Below are 18,721 nucleotides of genomic sequence, written 5' to 3'. Positions count from 1 at the left end.
CAACAAGGCCATACCCACTCCAACAAAGCCACACCTCCTAAGTGCCACTCCCTATGAGATTATATGGGCCAATTACATTCAAACTACCACAATGTTTATCCCCTAAAGAACACTGAGTACCTTTGTACATTTTGCACTGTATTATACAAGATAAAGAATTGTTTGTCAGCTTTATCATTAGAAAGGGACATTGGACATGTTCATAAATGAATATATTAATTAAGCAGCATAGCAGAAGAAATGTCCTAGTAGGGCCTGGTGTGCTGTGGAAGGACAAAAGAATTGTATTTAGGGTCAATGGACAAAAGTATAGAGGACATACCACTTGGTTAGTTCAGAGTATAAAAGATACAATTAAAGGGAAAACATCTATTATTACATGAATAACTAGTTGATTTGATGACTTCATTGTCTATTTTGACAGAGTTTAGAATTATCTAGAGACAAGCCACTAAGCATGCTTGTGAAGGGTTAAATTAGTTGCTTTAGGTTAGTTCTTGGAGGAATACCCACCTTAACTTTGGATGGCCATCTCATGGAGTCCTGGACTAAATAAAAGTAGAAGGCGAGCTAAGCAGTAGCATTCATTGTTCTCTGCATTTTGACTGTGGCTGCAGTGCAGTAATGTGTCTGAAGGCTACTGCCCTGATGTACTTCCCCATCATGATGGACTGTGAGCCAAAATAAACTCTTATTTCCTCAAGTTGTCTTTGTAAGGTATTTTGTTACAGCAGCAAGGCAGGCAACAGGGGAAAGTGGTATGGAAATGTTGGGGCTATTGCTATAATAAACTTAACTGTGTTGTTCTTAGGCTATTGGAATTGATTTGTGGGGAAAATGTGAGAGTTTGGTTGGAACCTTGGACTGGTAAAACCTGTGACTATTGTAAGCAAAGCTTAATGGGTCATTCTGTTGGAAGTTTTGGAGACAAAAATGTTGTGAAAAATGTGGACATTGTGGATCTGGCTCATGAAGTTTCAGCAAGGAGCAAAGACTACTAACTGGGTTAGGGTACAGTGGATGTTCTGGTAACGAATCTGCTGTGTTCTTCCTGAATCCTGAGAGGCTGGGTTAGGCTGAATTTAAAGGTATTGAGCTAGTTTGTTTGGTAAAGAAAATTTGAAGACAGGATAGCCTTCAGGCTGTGGCATGATTACAGCTCACTGTCTCATCCAGGTCTGTGATAGAGTAAAAAGTAAATCAGAAAGATAAGAAATATGTGAAGTTTGTTAAGGAAAGGAAGTTTAACTTTTGGACAAGGAGAGTACAGATGTAAAAGATCTGTAATTGTTAAGAAGGTACAATTCTCTAAAGAGGACCCTGGAACTGTAAGAAAAGTGTCCCAGGGACAAGACTCCCACCTCTAACATGTGAAAATGTAAGCCCAATGTCTCTGAAGTTATTGGATCAAAATAACTACCTGATTCCCCAGAGTCAGCATACAAAAGCTAATGTAGTAGTGCTCCAATAGGCCAGGCTTCCTCCCAAGCTAGCCACAGAACTTGGCAGCACTGGCCTCTAGATACTAGTTTTATAAGCATGAATTATGTAAGATTTGGATGGGGAGCACTAAGGTTCATAGAGTTCTTCTGTACCACAGTTCCAGAGAACCCCTGAGGCCAGGCAATGCTTGACAAGGTAGTAATCTTGCAGAGTACAGAAGAAGGCATCATATTCCCCTGGAATTAGTGTTAGAGAGGATTGTGAACCACCATGTGGGGATGCTAGGAACCCAGTACTGGGTCTCTGCAAGAGCAGCGAGTGCTCTTAACTGCTGGGTTGTCTTCCCAGCCCTTTTCTAAGAATTTTATATATTTGTACATATGCTCATGTACATTACCCATTTGTTTTAATGTGTTTTTGTTTTTGAAGCAGGGTCTCACTATGTAGGTCTGGCTGTCCTGGAACGCCCTCTGTAGACCAGGCTGTCCTTGAACTCACAGAGTTCCTCCTGCCTCTCCCTGAGTGCTGGGATTAAAGGTGTGTGCCACTACACACAGCTTTACATTATCCATTTTACATTAAATTTTGCATATAATATGAGTTATGGGCTCAGTTTTATACTGTAAATCTAAAAAAAATTATTTACTGTGCTGTGTGTGTAGGCAGAGACACAACTACACACGCATGTAGTATAGAGGTCAGAGAACAGCCTTTCAGAGTCAGTTTTCTTCCACCATGTGGATTCTGGGGATGAAGCCCAGATCATCAAGCTTTTGAAATGTTCTTTTATCTGCTAAGTTGTCTTGCACATCCATTTCAAGTTATTTTTGTGTATGTATTATAAGAAATAGGGGTCCAGCTTCATCATTTTGATTATGCTAGTCAGTTGTCCAAACACCGTTTGTTAGAATACTCTTAATTCTCTTGATTCCCTTCTCAAAACCTAAGTTTCTGTATGTGCGGGAGTTTATCCTGGCTTCAGACTTGATTACTGTACCTTTGTAGTAAGTTTTACAATCAGGAAGCATGTATCTTCTAACTTGATTCTTTCTACTGTTTATTTGGCTTTCTTGAATCTTTTGTATTTGGATATGAATTTTAGAATCTGTTAATTTATGCAAAAAAAGAAAGCTTCAGGGGGGGCAGCTTTTATAATCATTTTAGAGTCCAAATTAATTGTGCCTTTTGAGTTAGTGCCTGTAATTTCAGGGTTACTTTATTGAGCTTTTGACCCATGATAGCCATAAAGTAATGGATTCCTTATCTACCCCTCTGACAGGAAATTGGATGTCTCCGTATCCTTGAATCTTAATGATTCTGGTTCTTAGAGAGATTTAATTTCTGATGCAGTGAAAAGTTAATCAAATTGATACAGTATTTTTTGTCACTTAAGCTATTGGACATTTGTATTTTGTAATTTTCATGGCTTTAAGTGGCTGTAGTGATTAACTTCCTTAAAGTAATATTAAATTTGATACCTTGAGATGGCAGTAAAATATCCCATTGGTGCCTCTTTGACCTTGCTGGGTACTAATTATTTCATCCTTTCATTCTTTCTCCCCTTCCTCTCCTAATCAGAATGCTCAGCTCAGACTTCCCTGTTTATCTGGAGACCTTGCCCCTATCGTGTGTAAAGGGTCAGGGTGAGAGAGAGAGAGAGAGAGAGAGAGAGAGAGAGAGAGAGAGAGAGAGAGAGAGAGAGAGAACAAGTTTGTGTAGGTTTAATGTAGATCATAAATATAAGGTGATTACCAAGGTGCAGATGATAGTTTTATAGTTCTTTAGGGAAAGGATTCATTTCCATTTTTATTTACCTTGTCAACATGCAGAGGTTAAAGGAACTTAAACTAGATCAAATACTTACTTTCTTACTGTATTTTTCAAGTCTTTGCCTATGTGTATAATGTTTTAAATGTTTATATTTGTCTTATATAGTTATATCTCCATCTAAATATATGCTTAGGATGTCTTCTTGTATATTACAAAATTTTCTATTATAGCTTTATAGTTTTTAGGCTTAATGATTGCATAATAGCCTATTAAATTTATATTATTTTCTCGGCCATTGTAGAGTTAGAGATTTGAGAATATCCATGTGGCATAGCTAGAGATTTGGGGTAGTCTCTCTCTCCTGTGACAGAATGGCTATACTGTCATTGTTCTTATAGTTAACCAAAACATTTAGATGTTTAAGATGTTTGTATGTTTTCTTGTCTGTCACATCTTGGACGATTAATACTGAACTTTATCAAGTCATAGCCCACGGGTCAATGCTGCCCAGACCTTCTGTAGTTAGTGAGGAGTGAGTGTCAGACATTACAAATAGCAGTGGTAATGGAAAAGGAGTGATTTAGTGCAAGGGGAATAATTGTTTTTCTAGGTTTGAAATAGTAAGTGAATTATGTTTGTTTTGTGGTTTTGTGTTACCTTCTAGAGTAGGAATGCTTTTCAATCTAAAGACTTCTTAAATACTGTTTACTTAAAGGATTTGGAATTTGTTTTTTTTATTTTTAAAATTTATTTTTAACTGATAAGAATTAAAAACTATAAGATTTAAAGACTGTATTTTTAGATACCAATGTGGTATTTCAATACATGTTTATACTGTATAACATTTTAAATCAAGTTAAACATTGATTTTTTTCTAAAACATCATTTCTTTATAGAGAAAACACTGGTGAACTTAACAACTTTTAAAAGTATATAGTGTATTATTGTTATCTTTTGGTCACCTTACTACACAAAATTTAGAAACTCTTTACTTAAATATCACATTGCTGAGTGTTGTGCTTCATCAAAGAGGAAATGTCCCATGAGATTTAACCTCATACTACTAATAAAACATGATTCCACATTACTGTTATTACCTTCAGACTTCATAGTTCCAGTCCTGACACATGAGCGTCCTGTTTTAGAATGGAAGTAGGAGTATTGCTGAAGCCGTCATTATTTTGTCAAGAGCTAGCAAAAAATCAGAGAGATCAATCTATTTATTTGTAATTTATAGTTATTTATATTAGGTACACCATGTTGAAATTACAGTTATTTAATGGTTTTGCATCTTGACTGCTAGTGTTGGCCTTCCTTACTGCCAGCTGTTAGAAGTATTGGGAACAAATCATGTTTTTTATGGTCCTCCTGTGTGGTGTTCCACAAAATTAAACCCAAGCACTTCAATAATTTATATTTCAAATGGATCGATATTCTTACTCTGGGCATTTTTCACAGGAGATTTTAATGAAATGCCCTATATGTTCTCTTATTTTAATGCATTATAAAGGAGCTTTAAACATTTTCATCTTTTAGCACCTGTGGCATTATTTCATTTCATTCTTAATTAGTGAACTTGAGGTTTATGTCATATAGTAAAGCCAGAGACTAAGGAAGAGCATGGGTTGTGTGTTTAAGAGGAGCTCCTTCTGTTTCAGGGAGTGGATGGTGGGTGTAAAATGGATGTTTGCTTTATAATTATTCATTAACCTATACACATACATTTTGTTAATTTAAGATTTTCATACAATATATTTTGAGCATGTTTCCTTCCCCCAACTCCTCCTACATCCTCCTTCCCACTCCTTACCCAAACTTGATGATCTTTTTCTCTCTCAAAAACAACAACAAAAATCAAGCACCCAAAAAGCTAGTGACAAAAAAAAAATGCCAAAATGAAACAAAAAGCCTTCAATTTAAAAAAAAAAAATGGGGTTTGTTTTGATCCACATAAATTTTATGAGTATGTGTTTCATGATATGTGTAAAAATATTTGATACAAAGATACTTAAATTATAAAATTGATTTACATAGCAAACTTTCTTTTTCAGCTACTGGGTTAGTTGTTCAAAGTAAACACAAAGATTTTAGTAAGTGGTTTATTTTCCACTCCATCTTTCATTTTATACTTGAGATAAAAGATGGCTGTATTTACATCTTTCTCTTTTCTTCATTTTATTCACATAAAGGCTATAAAGCAACAGCTGCTGCTTTTTTGGTTTGGGGTTTTCACCTGTGGCTGCCAAAAGTAGACAGTAAGAGATAGGAGTAGAGTAGTAAGAAGACATTTAGGAAAAGAAAGAAAAACTATAAAGCAGACAAGTTTTGTTTGCTGTCTTGTATAGACTTGTCTTTTGGAACCTGTATTTTTCTTTAGTAAATATAACAAGGTCTGTACCTCAGATTGAATATAGAAGGTCATCTTTGTTGCAATTTAGAAATTATGAGTATTTGGGGGACTGACGAGATGGCTGAGCAATTAAGAGCATTTGTTACTCTTTCAGAAGACCAGAATTCTGTTCCCAGCAGTTCCCAGCTGCTTGTAACTGCAGATCCTAGGGACTCTGACATCCTCTAGCCTCTGTGGTATCTGCATGCATATACATGAACAAGCACAAGCACAAGCTCTCTCTCTCTCTCTCTCTCTCTCTCTCTCTCTCTCTCTCTCGCTCTCGCTCTCGCTCTCGCTCTCGCTCTCGCTCTCTCTCTCACACACACACACAGTAAGTCTTTAAAAAAAAAAAAAAAGGAAGCTGTGTAGCTTTTGTCTTTGTTTTAGTTCTAAAAATACCAAGCATGTGTTGTACAATTGACTGTGGCCTTGTGAGTTGTGCTACTTAATGCCTCTTTCCTTCCCTGTGAGAAGAACTAAACCTATCAGCAATGAACTGGCATTCTTTTTTATATTCTACTCACTTTAAAAGGTAGATAAGGGTTATACTTATACAAATTAATGGAATAAATTATATGACTAGTTTATCCTTTTCTCAGAGTTCTTGATGTGTTATTTTAAAATTCCAAAGCAGACACAACAGTTTATTATCTCCCAGGCTGAAATATATATTATTATACTGTTATACCTATACTTAAATATTTTTTAAAGTTTTGTGACAATGAGAAGCTTAAAATTATAATGTACTAGCAAAGTATAAATACAAACCCAGAAAAAGTAACTTAACTTGTATTTAAGTAGCTTACAAAGTTCTCACATGGAAAAAATAATGGCCTTAAGTTTTGATTAACACCCACCTGTATTATGTGACAAAGTCCTAAAATGGTTAGGCAAAACTCAGCATAAAACAAGTCATCAATAAAGAGCATAAAAGACAGTAGTGTGAACATATGTATCACTTGAGTTTCAATGCACTTATGCATCAGAGGGGTATATTGTAGACTAGCTAGCCTTCCAAAATATAACATTATTCAATCTCATGATTGAAAATGTATCAGAAATGCTTAGTAACTTCTGTATATTGAAGTTATTTGCCCTTCCTCCCCACTGGTTTTCTATAAACATTTCAATGAATGTTGCTATTCTTTAGACTAGTTTGAAAAAAAAAAACTAATCTAAGGCAAGTAGTTGTGGTGACAACTGTTTCAAACTAAACATATTTCTGAATTCAATAATCAATAAGGATGTTGACTTTCATTCTTCAGTGTAGCCTTTTGGTATCGTGAGTTTTTAGTACTATAGAAGTAGGCTTTTGCTAATGAACACATACTTTGTAGTTTCTGATTTAGAATTATTAATAGATAATCTATTTTATGGCTCTCTCTTGAGAACTTAAAAAAAATTGTAAATGTCTTTGTTGTATTTGTCATGAAAAGCCTGTAGCAAATCCCTAATCAAATGAGAGCAGCCTTGGATGTTTCATAAGACTACAGCTAATGCCTTTATCTCTGTAGCTTTCAAGCCTCTGACTTGGAGTTCAGTGGAAGTTTAACCTTTTTGGACTTCTTCCCTTGGTGACTCACAGTCTCTGGAATCAATAAGGTCTGCATTACTTTACAGCACAAGCTAATTTAATTCATGAGAACTGTAGAAGCCAAAAGGCATCTAATCAGAGTCACTAAAATATTAAAACAGATAAATTGTAACTCTTAGGATTACATGGGATATGTCATGTTCCATCATCACGTCCACATTTAGTTTATGTGTGTTATTATTATATTGGGTGTATGTTAAAGATTTATAGTCATGGTTCTTCTAAATGTAGTTCATGTCCCGTAGGACACATTGCTACAATTGGAATGAGGCACTTTGCTTTGAAAGACTTACTAAGTTGTTGTGAAAGCTCCTTCTTAGTGGATTCCTCCATGTGTCATGTCATTGATGAAGTTAGAGTTATCTTGTGATTATGAAATACTAGGTTGTATTTATCACTTGGCACGAAATTATGTCAGACATATGGACACTCAAAAGTGGAAATCGATTCAGTAGAGTTTGTTCTGTATTCTAATAATGAAATTAATCTAGTATATTAATATCCTCTAGCTGCCAGCTTTTCATTTATTTATTTGAATTAAATAGTAAGTAACTATTCCTTTAAATGTGGTTTGGTATCAACCTCATTATTCAGACGCCTGCTCTGTTAGAAGGGTGATGATCCCATGCTTTACTCTTCCCTGTGACTTACTTCTGTCATTATCATGTAGCTTTGAACTATGCTACTTTTTTGGGCAGGTGGCATTTTATGTATCCAGTTTGATGTGATCCCTTAATTTCTATTAAATTAATTTTCATTTAATATTATATGTTGCAACCCATTAAGAATAAATCTTGGCATACTCCTTTTTTATAAGCAGAATGTCATGGTACCTGGTTGCCACAGATGTTCTTTGATTGTAAGAAGAGTATTATAAAAAGACATTTTCTAAGCAAGAACCACTTCCAACACAGCTAAAATATGGAATATTTTCAGGGCCCTGGGAAGAGCAGCTCAAAGATAAATAAAGGTATCTCCCTCTGCAGTGGGATATTGAAGCTGTTCAGTCTCTGCCATTCATAGCCCTTTCTTGGCAGTTGATTCCTGTCTCCTATAAGAGAGCTTTTCTTTCCTTCATGCCAGTTGCATAAGAATCACAAAACATTCAGGCTCAGTCTTAGCTCAAGTTCCTGCAATATTTGCCTCTACTGCAAGTATTTCTTCTGTTTTCTTTCTTTGCTAGAACATCCTCTGACTGTCTGATGGAGACAGTGGTGGTCCTTATTTTTGAGAGCTTCACTTTGTGCAGTATAAACAGTAGCAAATACTCACAACCACCCTGTAGCTAGACATTGTTAAAGCATTTCTGTTTTACAAGTGAAGGACTGAAAACCAAAGTATAGAAGGGTTTTTGTTGGTGGCAGTAGTGATTTTGCTTCATTTTAAGAGGCAGGGTCACACTGTGTAGCCTTGGCTGGCCTGGAACTCACTATGTGGACCAGTCTGGCCTTAAACTCACAGAGATCTATCTACTTTTACCTTCTAAGTGCTGAGATTAAAGGTATGCACCACCATGCCTGGCTTAGAGAGTTGAAGAAACCACATGGAATTAGAATTTGTTAATCATTTGAGCTGCCCTCAGCCACTACTTCCTCTCAACTGTTCATTCCGTCATCTTATCAGAGGCTGTAATTTTCCTTCCTGGGCTTCCTGAAGCTCCCCTCTGTGTTTATAGCACTGTCTCACCCTTATTGGTAACATGGCTGAGGCTGGTATACTGCTGTCATTGTTTAACTGACCCCTGTGTACTGTGCTGCTCTCTTCAAGTCCATCTTTTGAGGTTACACAGTGAGCTATCTGAAACATATATTGTGAAACCTTCCATGGCATTCTATTTTCAGTTCTCTTGGTTGATATTTATGAAATTGTTTTATGTTGCCTCTGCCCACCTCTCTGACGTCATTTCACACTACTTCCTATTCTTCACTTCATCGACTACAAGTTTCATTGTGTTTCTCTGGCAAGCTGTTTGTTTCCCTTCTTCCATCCTTAAGGCCCAGCTCAGGTTTGGTCTCTTGTCCTTTTATCCTCTGCTAAATGTACTTCTATGTGCTCACAGTACTGTCTGTCCCTCGCTGTACTTTGTTTCTCATGTTCTGTATGAAAGGTCTGTGTTTTCCCTGAGGCTTGACTACTTCTAGATTGGACCTCTTGGTGTTTTCTAATTCATGGCTCCAATGGAAGTGTGAGCTTTGAGCCACAATCTCTGAAACATTTCAGAATAATTGTGTAAAGCCTTGAATTGGCATCCAGTAGAGAAGAGGGAGTCAGTAGATATAACCCTTTTGATTGTTTAGTACATGTTTTATGCTAAAAGTAGCATCTTTCTAGAGGAAAAGACTGGGCAGTGTTTATGTTCATTCTTCACAAAGCTCAACTTGATGATCTAGCACACATTAGCAACCTGTGACTGGATTTAACTGAAAGGAGCCTTTGTTTTCTTAGATTCCTGAGCTCGCCAAACCCACTTTGGGCATATTTACTTCTTTAATACCCAACATTCAGAAAAAGAATAAATGCCCAAGATGATAGGTTGAACCTAAGCTCTTAATCTGGTTTCCTTGAACATTGAAGTACTACTCCAGTCTTCTCATCTTCCGTCTTGTGTAGGCTATAGAGCCAGAACTATTTTTAGGAGGAAATTGTTTGAGCATTTTCAAACTCAAAAATTAAGCCTGATACAATTGAATTTTAAAAACTTAAGCACAAAGCTATGATTTAGTTTTTTTGGTTTATACATAACTACACATTTGACTGAGAGCCTCTAATTCATCCCTGGATACTCTGGTGACTATTTCTTTAAAATTGGTTAGCAAGTGGAATAAGATCCGTGCTGCCCAAACAGTAGCCATTGGCCACTGTAACTAATTAAAATGAGGTAAAATTTAAAAGTCCTCATTTACATTCAAATGCAAATTTCAAATGCTGGATTACTGCATGTGGTGGACAACTGATACAGACCACTTTATCACTGCAGTTTCATTAGAAAGTACTGTGCGAGGTTACCCCTGAGTTTTCCTTGGCGTTTGAATAGCTGTTACAGGACTATTAACATTACTTACTCCATGTAGTTAATGCCATCCTGATCTGAGGATGCTGCTTAGGTAAAAGTTGCCATGGGTCACATCCTTCCACTCGAGATTCCTCAGCATTTTCATCACAGTTTGTTGATTTTTTTCTCGATTGTATATTACTTGAGATGATCGAGTTCCTAAGTAGAATTTCATGAATTAGAAATATTACTTCTATAGTGTTTGTCTTAGTTGCTAATACATTTTTTTCTTCTGCCACCAGGGGGTGTCCTCAAGCCTTTTGAGAATTAGTTTTCTTTCCGCTTTAATCAAAGTGAAATTCATATTGTAGTTTTGTTTATTAATACTGTTATCAAGACTGAAGCACTCTGTGTATGTACAATTCTTGATTCATATAGCATTTTTATTGTTTTAATAAATTTGGTAAACTGTCATTGAATTCTCTTGAAAGTAAATTAAAAAGTTTAAAAAGTACCTTCAAAGTATTTCTTAGAGTGCAAAAAAGACCCTTAAAAGTAGAAACTACGCATTGTATTATTAACATGAAAAATAATGATTATACAGTAAATACAGTAATACAGTAAAAAAAACCAAGACCTCCATGGTTCATGAATTGAGTCTTAGAAATGTTGGACTTTTTGATTAGGGCCATATTCTCTCAAGAACTGGGGTGGAGGTATTTTTTTCTAACTAAATATGTTCCCAGATTGGTTGTTAACTGGAATTAGGGTACGGAATAGTGAAATTTGTCCTATCCACAGAAGTCTTGAATTTTAAGAATTTTAAGCCTCTGATAGCTGGTTTTCTAAAGTTCGAAATTAGTGCCAGTGAGAAACTCACTAGAAGCAGCTATGAGTAGGAGCCATTGTAAATGGGACTTTTGTGAGGTCTGGAAGGAACTCTTTGTCCCTTTATTTCTCCTTCCTCTCGTTGTCTTGGCTGATGAGAATTTGGTGGTATGAGTGGCAGTTAGTCTAAGTCTTGTTGCTTGCCGAGCACATTGTACAGCAGCCAGGATGTTGTGTGACACTGTTCTTGGTGAAATTCGTATAAACAACTACCTGCTCACCCCAGATAGGGACCCAAAAATAAAATGCCACCAAATTCCAACTTGGTGAGTCAGAGTTTAATTGGGGTTACTTCCAGGAACAGGAGTGATTCAAAGACAGATACATCACCACAAGTCCATCTTAGCATGGGTGGCCTTTCACAGAAGTTGGAAACCTGGAGTTCACTACACAACTTACAGGCAGCTGAACAGGTTGGTAAAGTGCCTCTTCCAGGCAAACAGGTGGTCTGTCAACTCTGGGCAGCTGGTCTTATCTAAGAGCATACTCTGAGCAGTCCCTTCTGTTTATACAAGTTTAGGGAGACCTAGTCAGTCTGGTTGGTTTCAGGGACTTGCTGAAACTGTCAAGTTGTTCACTTCCTGAATTTAATGAGCTTCCCTCAAAAATGGAATGTATCATCTGGTGGGGAATAGCTATACAACATTGACACTATGATTAGATTCCAAAAAGCTAGAAAAAAACATTGTGGCATCAAGGTCCAAGCTCAGCCATCTGAATTTCCATCCAGAAAGGCTGCATAAATCCATGAGATGGATATTAGATGACATTGGAATAGTTTGATGAAGACTCTATGAACACAAAAGAACAATTTAAGTTTTAGGGTGATGGCTACCTGCTATTACAAAAGCACATGGTTAAACTTGACAAGATAAAGTTAGTACAGACCTGAAGCATTCTCTACTACATAGCAGTAACTAACACCTGTTTGGTGAGGATCTGAAACTTATTGACATATATGTAGAGGACACTAGATCTTCTAGAAATGCTTATCACCTGCCCTTTCTTAAGAACTGGACAGTCAATAAAAGGAATTGCTAGCATAGCCCAAAGGCTTTGATTCACTTTTTGTGTTTGGAAAGATTTTTAAGGATTATGGTCAAAACCTTCTTGTTAGTCAGCTGAATCTTGCAGACATAATTCAACCACAAACCTTCTTGATGCTAGGAAAGAAAATCCCTAATATTGTCAGCATTTTGTTTCCTCTAGGAGTATAGAATGAAACTGAGTAGCATTCATACAATTAAGAGATTCCTTGAGCTTAGCCATAAGTAGCAGCCTTCTAATGAAATCTATGGAAGAACTGCCTATGTTTTTATGTCCCAGAGCAAAACAGCCTTCCCTAGGGATGACAGTGTCCAAGTGACACTTTATTTGACCCCCTTCTGTGTTTTTGCACTGTGTGTTAAGTTGGGCCTTTCATGCCCTTTTTATTTTTTAAAATTCAGTAAACGGTTGTGAAGGGGGGTGTTTTTTGAAACCCTTTTGGGAAGGCTGATATATGTATTGTATATGATTGGGCTGCTAATTTTCTGTATTTATTACTGTCTTTATCGAGGTTGCCAAGATCTCATGATCTCGGCAAAGCTTCTCTTTATATAATTCTATTTTAGTTAGGGCTTCTGTTGCTATTATGAAAAACCCTGAACAAAACAACTCAGGGAGGAAAAGGTTTATTTGGGTTACACTTATACATCTTTGTCTACCACTGAAGAGAGTTAGGGCAGAAACCTGGAGGCAGGAACTGATAGCAGAGGCCATAGAGGGGTGCTGCTTACTGACTTGTTCCTCATGGCTTGCTCAGCCTGCTTTCTGATAGAACCCATGATCACTAGCCCAGGGATGGCACCACTCACAGTGGACTGGGCCCTCTCCCATCAACCACTAATTAAAAAGAAGATGCCCTGGCAATAGACCTTTTTTTTTTTTTTTTTGGATTGGTTGTTTTTTATTTTTTTGTTTTGTCTTTGCATTTCAGCTAAAGTTCTCTCCCATGCATCCCCACCCCCTATCCACTTCTCCTCCTCCTCTGTTTCTCTTCAGATACGGGTGGGATATTCTCCCATGGATATCAGCCAGCAATGGTATATCAAGTTGCAGTGAGACTAGGCACCTCCTCTTCTATTAAGGCTGGATGAGCAATCTGTTAGGTCCCAAAAGCAAGCAACAGAGTCACACAGCACCTGCCCCTGTTCTCACTGTTAAGAGTCTCACAAGAAGACCAAATTACACAGTTGTAACATATGTAGAGGGCCTAGAGTCCCATGCAGGCTCCCTCCCTCATTTTCAGTTTGGTCTCATGAGCCCAAATGATTAGTGATTCTGTGGATTTTCTTGTCTGGAGCCAGATCTTATAGAGACATTTTCTCAACTGAGGTTCCCTCATTTAAGATGACTCTAGCTTGTGTCAAGTTGATGTAAAACTAGCCAGCACAAACCCCTCTTTCTTTGTCTAGTTTTTAGTGTTTTCTAACATACACCAGGTCTAGTAAATAACTCTACTAAGCTGCATAGTAAGTCAAATGGTAGTAATGAATGTAATTTTACTAACAAAAATAAATAATTTACCATTTAAAAATAGAAAGATTCCATTACCTGCCATGCCCTCTTCCCCCCACCCCAAACCCCAGCTAGGAAGAAAGAATAGTGTCTGAGCAGAGTTATATCTCCAGTCAAATAACTATCAAATTCATCCAAGGCCAAATGTAGATTATATCTAATAAAAGCTAAAAGGCAGATACATTGAAACTCAGAATATTTCATTTATCTTTAAAGAATATAATTTCAGATGCTTTAATGTCTTATGATTTGTATCAGTATTTCCTGGATTTGAGTCTTGGTACTTTCACAAGTTATAGGGAAAACCCATATACCTCACTCTAAAAAAAGAAAGGAAGGAAGGAAGGAAGGAAGGAAGGAAGGAAGGAAGGAAGGAAGGAAGGAAAGAGAAAGAAAGCTTAGAGTCAGGCTGGCTCAGGGGACAGCATTTGCTTCTCTCTACTGCAGATCCCTGAAATCACTTGGCCCTTCGCATCATCTGTTCTTTGCCATTGCATTCATTTTATACCTCTTTTGATGCTATGAACTAAAAAATTTGGACAGTCTTATTAGAGCTACAGATTAGTTAGCTGCTAATTTGTAAAGCATGCCTCCTTAAATATGAAAATATTAGACTGGGCATTTCCTGAAAACCAGCTGTACTGTGTTAAAATTGGAGAATGTTGTTATTGAAGCCATAATTGTGATGGGTGACACACATGAGAGCTCACCCTGTGGCTGGCCTGTCAGACTTTCATGAGCCTTCAGAAATTAAGGAGAATGAGTGAGTTTGTTTTCTTGTAAGCTGTCACATTCCTCTCTTCAAAGTGTCAGCCTGAGCTGTACACAGATAAATGTTAGAAACATTCACCTTCTCTAGCTGATTTTTTACTCTTACATAATTTAATGGTACAATTTTTCTTTTTCCTCTAATGTTTAATTTTTCTGTACTCTGAAAACATGCCTAAAGAATAAGTTGACATGAAAGATCTTACTTCTTTTAATTTTTGAAATAGGAGGTTGGCTCCTTAAGGGACATGTGATACGCTAGTGGATTTCCAGTAGGCCTAGGATAGATTATAGAAACTGAGCCCTATACAGTTCAGTCACCTCGTAAGAGCCTGCCAGAGTAATTTTGCTAAGCAGTAGATTCTGGAAGGCAATGGAAAGGAAGCTGAACTTTGTAAAATACACTAGCTAAGTGAGATAGATGGTTGTTAAAGTGTTTTTATTAACACTGTTATATATGAACATCACTGTTCCAGACATGGTGAATCAGTGATTAATCTTGTCTTAAGGGAACTTCTAGTAAGTGCTATAAAGCATGACCATAAATAACAGTGTAAAGCAGAAAAATTTAAGAGTCTTATTTTTTTTTTTTAACCACAGAAAAATTGCAAGAGAAAACTAGAAAGGAAAACTGGATGGACTTTGAAGTAAAATATTACTTGAACAAGATAGCAAGAAAATTACCTAAGTTTAGGAGTTAAGGAAAGACACTGCAGTTGTGAAACAAATTCAGTGTGTGGGAGTATAACATAAGTGCTGTAGAACACTGAGTAGTTGAACTGCAAAATGCATGGTAGGGTGTATATGTATCTGGATGGATATCATTTTTATGATATGCTAAATAAGACCAGATAAGCATATAGGTCAGAATGGGCTAAATATCTTAATATTTAGGTAAGCAACTAAAGCTTAATTATTTAATGTTAATATTTAATATTATATAGATACTTAAATCTCTTAATTCATAGAGTTTGCACTATATTGAAAAGGTGATAAAAGCCATTGAAAACTTTCAGGCAGAGGAGGGACATAGTAGGATGCACTTGAGCAGAAACTAAAGGGTATTGAGCAGCAGGACAGCAGTTAGATCATGTAGTTTTCCTGGTAGGCGTAGATGAGGGCCTGACTCAGAGTATCTTAGTGATTAAGAGGGGTAATGAATACAGGAGCTCCTGCTGTACTAGTCAATAGGATTTTTTTTTTTTTTTTTTGTCTTGTTTTGAAGAGGAAGAGCCTTCAGAACAGTTGTGAGTTACTGGCCCATTACCTAATATATTTTGCATTTGTGCATGGAGCTATAAATCAAACACTATTATATTAAAACCTTCGTAACTGGTTATTAAGCAGAGTCATAGGATTGGCAATGTTATAGATAAGGAAAGGAAGAATTTAGGATTTTCCTATATTAGAGAACATATGTACATCTGGCTTTATAACTAGTTTTCCAGTTTCTTGGCCAGTGCTCCATTCTCTGAAGTACCCTTCATTGTGACCTGGGAGAAAAACCCCAGGCCTCCAGTCTTAAAGTCTGCCACTCAGGTTTTGAGTGTAAGACAACTGCTTTATCTTTGAGCTTGAACTCCTGAGTGTTCTTGTACTTTCTACCTTGCAGGGCTCTTTCAGGACAAACTTTGCTTTCATTACCACCAACTGTGTGTTGGCTTCTGTTTGGTTTTGTATCTCTATGTATGTGCATATGTATGTGCATGTGTGTACATGAGGCTGGAGGTCAAACTCAGGTACCTTTCTCCATAAGCAATCCACCCTAGATGCTTTGGGTTTGGGGTTTTTTGCTTGTTTGTTTTTTGTTCTGTTTTTGTGTGTGTGTGTGTGTGTGTGTGTGACAGGTCTCTTACAGGGACCTGGGTCTTGCTAGCTAGACTTGTCTAGCTGGCTAGCAAACCCCAGGGATCCACCTGTGTCTTTGCCTCTCCCACACTGCTTTTGCTGCTTTTTTTTTTTTTTTTTTTTTTTTTTTTTTTTTTTTTTTTTTTTTTTTTTTTTTGTAAACTTGGTTGCTGGGGATCCAGCTCAGTTCCTTATGAGTACACAGCATACACTTTACTGACTGAGCTATAATAACTCCAAGCTCCGCTAACTTTGTTTTACTGTGCATACTGTTAGTGGGGAACAAATCAATGGCCTTGTATTTGCTAAGAAAGGACTGGACTATTGAGCTTTTTCAAATAGTGAGTATTAGGTGGTGTGCTTGGTAATGGGGATGTGAGATGTTCACAGAACAATCCTTATATGTTCAGTGTTTTATCCATTTGAGGACAGGGGAGAAAAACTAGTAAAAATAATTCTAAACTGTAATAACTGTGTGTGTGTGTGTGTGTGTGTGTGTGTGTGTGTGTGTGTGTGTGTGTGTAAGGAGGACTCTTTAAGCTAGTAGGAGAAAATGTCACACAGAGATGAGAATGAATTCCCAAAGTTTAATTAGTGCCAGTATAAAATGTTAAACAAGGTAGGGGGTTCCATAACGTATCACCATAAACATGCCTGTTATTTGTTGAAAACCTTGTAATTCTGCAAGAATTATATTTTATGAATGGACAGAAATGTAACTTAAAATACATTTAAAAGTGTATATTTGGATGTACAGAAGAATGGATAGATAATGTGACAGAAGCAAATGTAATAAAAACTAAAATGTAATAGAAACTAAACATGCATTTGAGTGGTCTGTATATAGTTGTTTTAATTTTTCTATTTAAAAAGATGCAATCTGAAGGGTTTCTTTGTTATTGGTATACAAATGAAATTCTCTACTGTCCTAAAGTAACCATAAGAAGGGGAAAGGAAGCAGATAAAATTAGAAATGAATAATACTTCATAAAGAAAAGACACTTGTTTCGCCCTCAGTTTGGGAGGTACAAGGCCTGTAGGCTCTGTCATGAAAATGCCAGTATGGAAAGGAGAGTTAGAGAGATATGACAAATGAGACAAGAAGCCAGAGGTGAAGAAAGGGCTTATCTATAACAACCCTCTTCTGAGAATTAGCTAAGAACGCAGCAGACTTACGTTAAGGCCTCCCAAGAACAGTGCTCACGATGACCTTCTAGTAGGATAAGTTGCCTTATGGTTGCTTGTGACCTCCCATCAGTGCCGCAAGGGGACCAGTCTCCCAGCACACAAGCCCTCGGAGGATGCAGTCAAACCATAACAACTTATAGCACTGAAAGCTGGAAAGCAAAAATGTTCCTTGATGGTGTGTTTAAGTTACGTAACGGCACTTAGTAACAGTCACGAGAAAGGGTGAACCTACAGCAGCCTTACTGAATCTCTGAGGCTTTTGTTTTTTTGTTTTTGGGTTTTTTTTTGTTTTTTGTTTTTTTAATGAAAAGTCAACATGAAAGAACACAAGCTGACCAGGCAGTTGGGAGGCAGAGGCAGGCAGATCTCTGAATTTGAGAATAGCCTGGTCTACAGAGCTAGTTCCAGAACATCCAGAGCTACACAGAGAAACCCTGTCTCAAAAAAACAAAAACAAAATCCAAACAAACAAAAAACAGCCCACAAATTTTATGAGTCTATTTGCATGACATAAAATTATGGAAATGGAAAATACATTAGTAGTTGCTAGTGTTCGGGTCAGTGAGAATAAGGGTTTAATTGTAAATGGATAGTAGAAGTTCTGTTTTGTAATGAACAGTTCTGTGTCTTGATTAATTTTGGTTACACGGGTATATTCATGTGATCAAATGGCATATAATACCACTTGCACACTTTAACACTATTAATATACTGGTTTTAATAGTGTGATGTAGGGCATATAAAATGTGACTATTGAAGGAAAATGCTTAAAGGTATTGATGTGGGATGTCAGTCATTCTGTATGCTGCAAATAGGTGTTGCTCTTATTAGCTGATGAATAAAACTGTTTTGGCCAATGGCCAGGCAGAATGTAGCTAGGCAGGAAATCCAAACAGAGGTACAGAGAAAAAGAAGGCAGAATCAGGGAGAGGCCATGTAGTCTCCAGGGAATCAAGATGTGAGGTAACAAGCCACGAACCTCGTGGTAAAATATAGAATAACAGAAATGGGTTAATTTAATTGTGAGAGCTAGTTAGTAATATGACTGAGCCATTGGCCAAACAATTATAATTAATATTAAGCCTCAGATTGTTTATTTAATAAGCAACTGAGGGGACCAGTGGGTGGGAGAAAAACCGGTCCAGTGGGACCATTTGGAACAGAAAACTTACATTTTTTGCAACTTGTTTCCCCCAGAATTAATAATCATCTTGTGTTTACTTGCTGTAGAGTTAAAATCTAAATGAACATGGACCATAAGCATCATCTTGGTGTGCTT

At 36.9% G+C, this 18,721-nt stretch overlaps 1 protein-coding gene across 3 annotated transcripts in view; it reads left to right on the top strand.

The window, feature by feature from the left end:
* The window catches only part of Parg (poly(ADP-ribose) glycohydrolase), a 102,681-nt gene that overhangs the window by 27,185 nt on the left and 56,775 nt on the right, over positions 1-18,721 (top strand). The gene's annotated exons all lie outside the window — the stretch shown is intronic.

This window comes from Cricetulus griseus (genome assembly GCF_003668045.3).
Source record: "Cricetulus griseus strain 17A/GY chromosome 1 unlocalized genomic scaffold, alternate assembly CriGri-PICRH-1.0 chr1_1, whole genome shotgun sequence".
NCBI classification, from domain to species: domain Eukaryota; kingdom Metazoa; phylum Chordata; class Mammalia; order Rodentia; family Cricetidae; genus Cricetulus; species Cricetulus griseus.
Note: the sequence above shows the minus strand (reverse complement) of the source record. Positions and strands in the feature narration are given on the sequence as shown.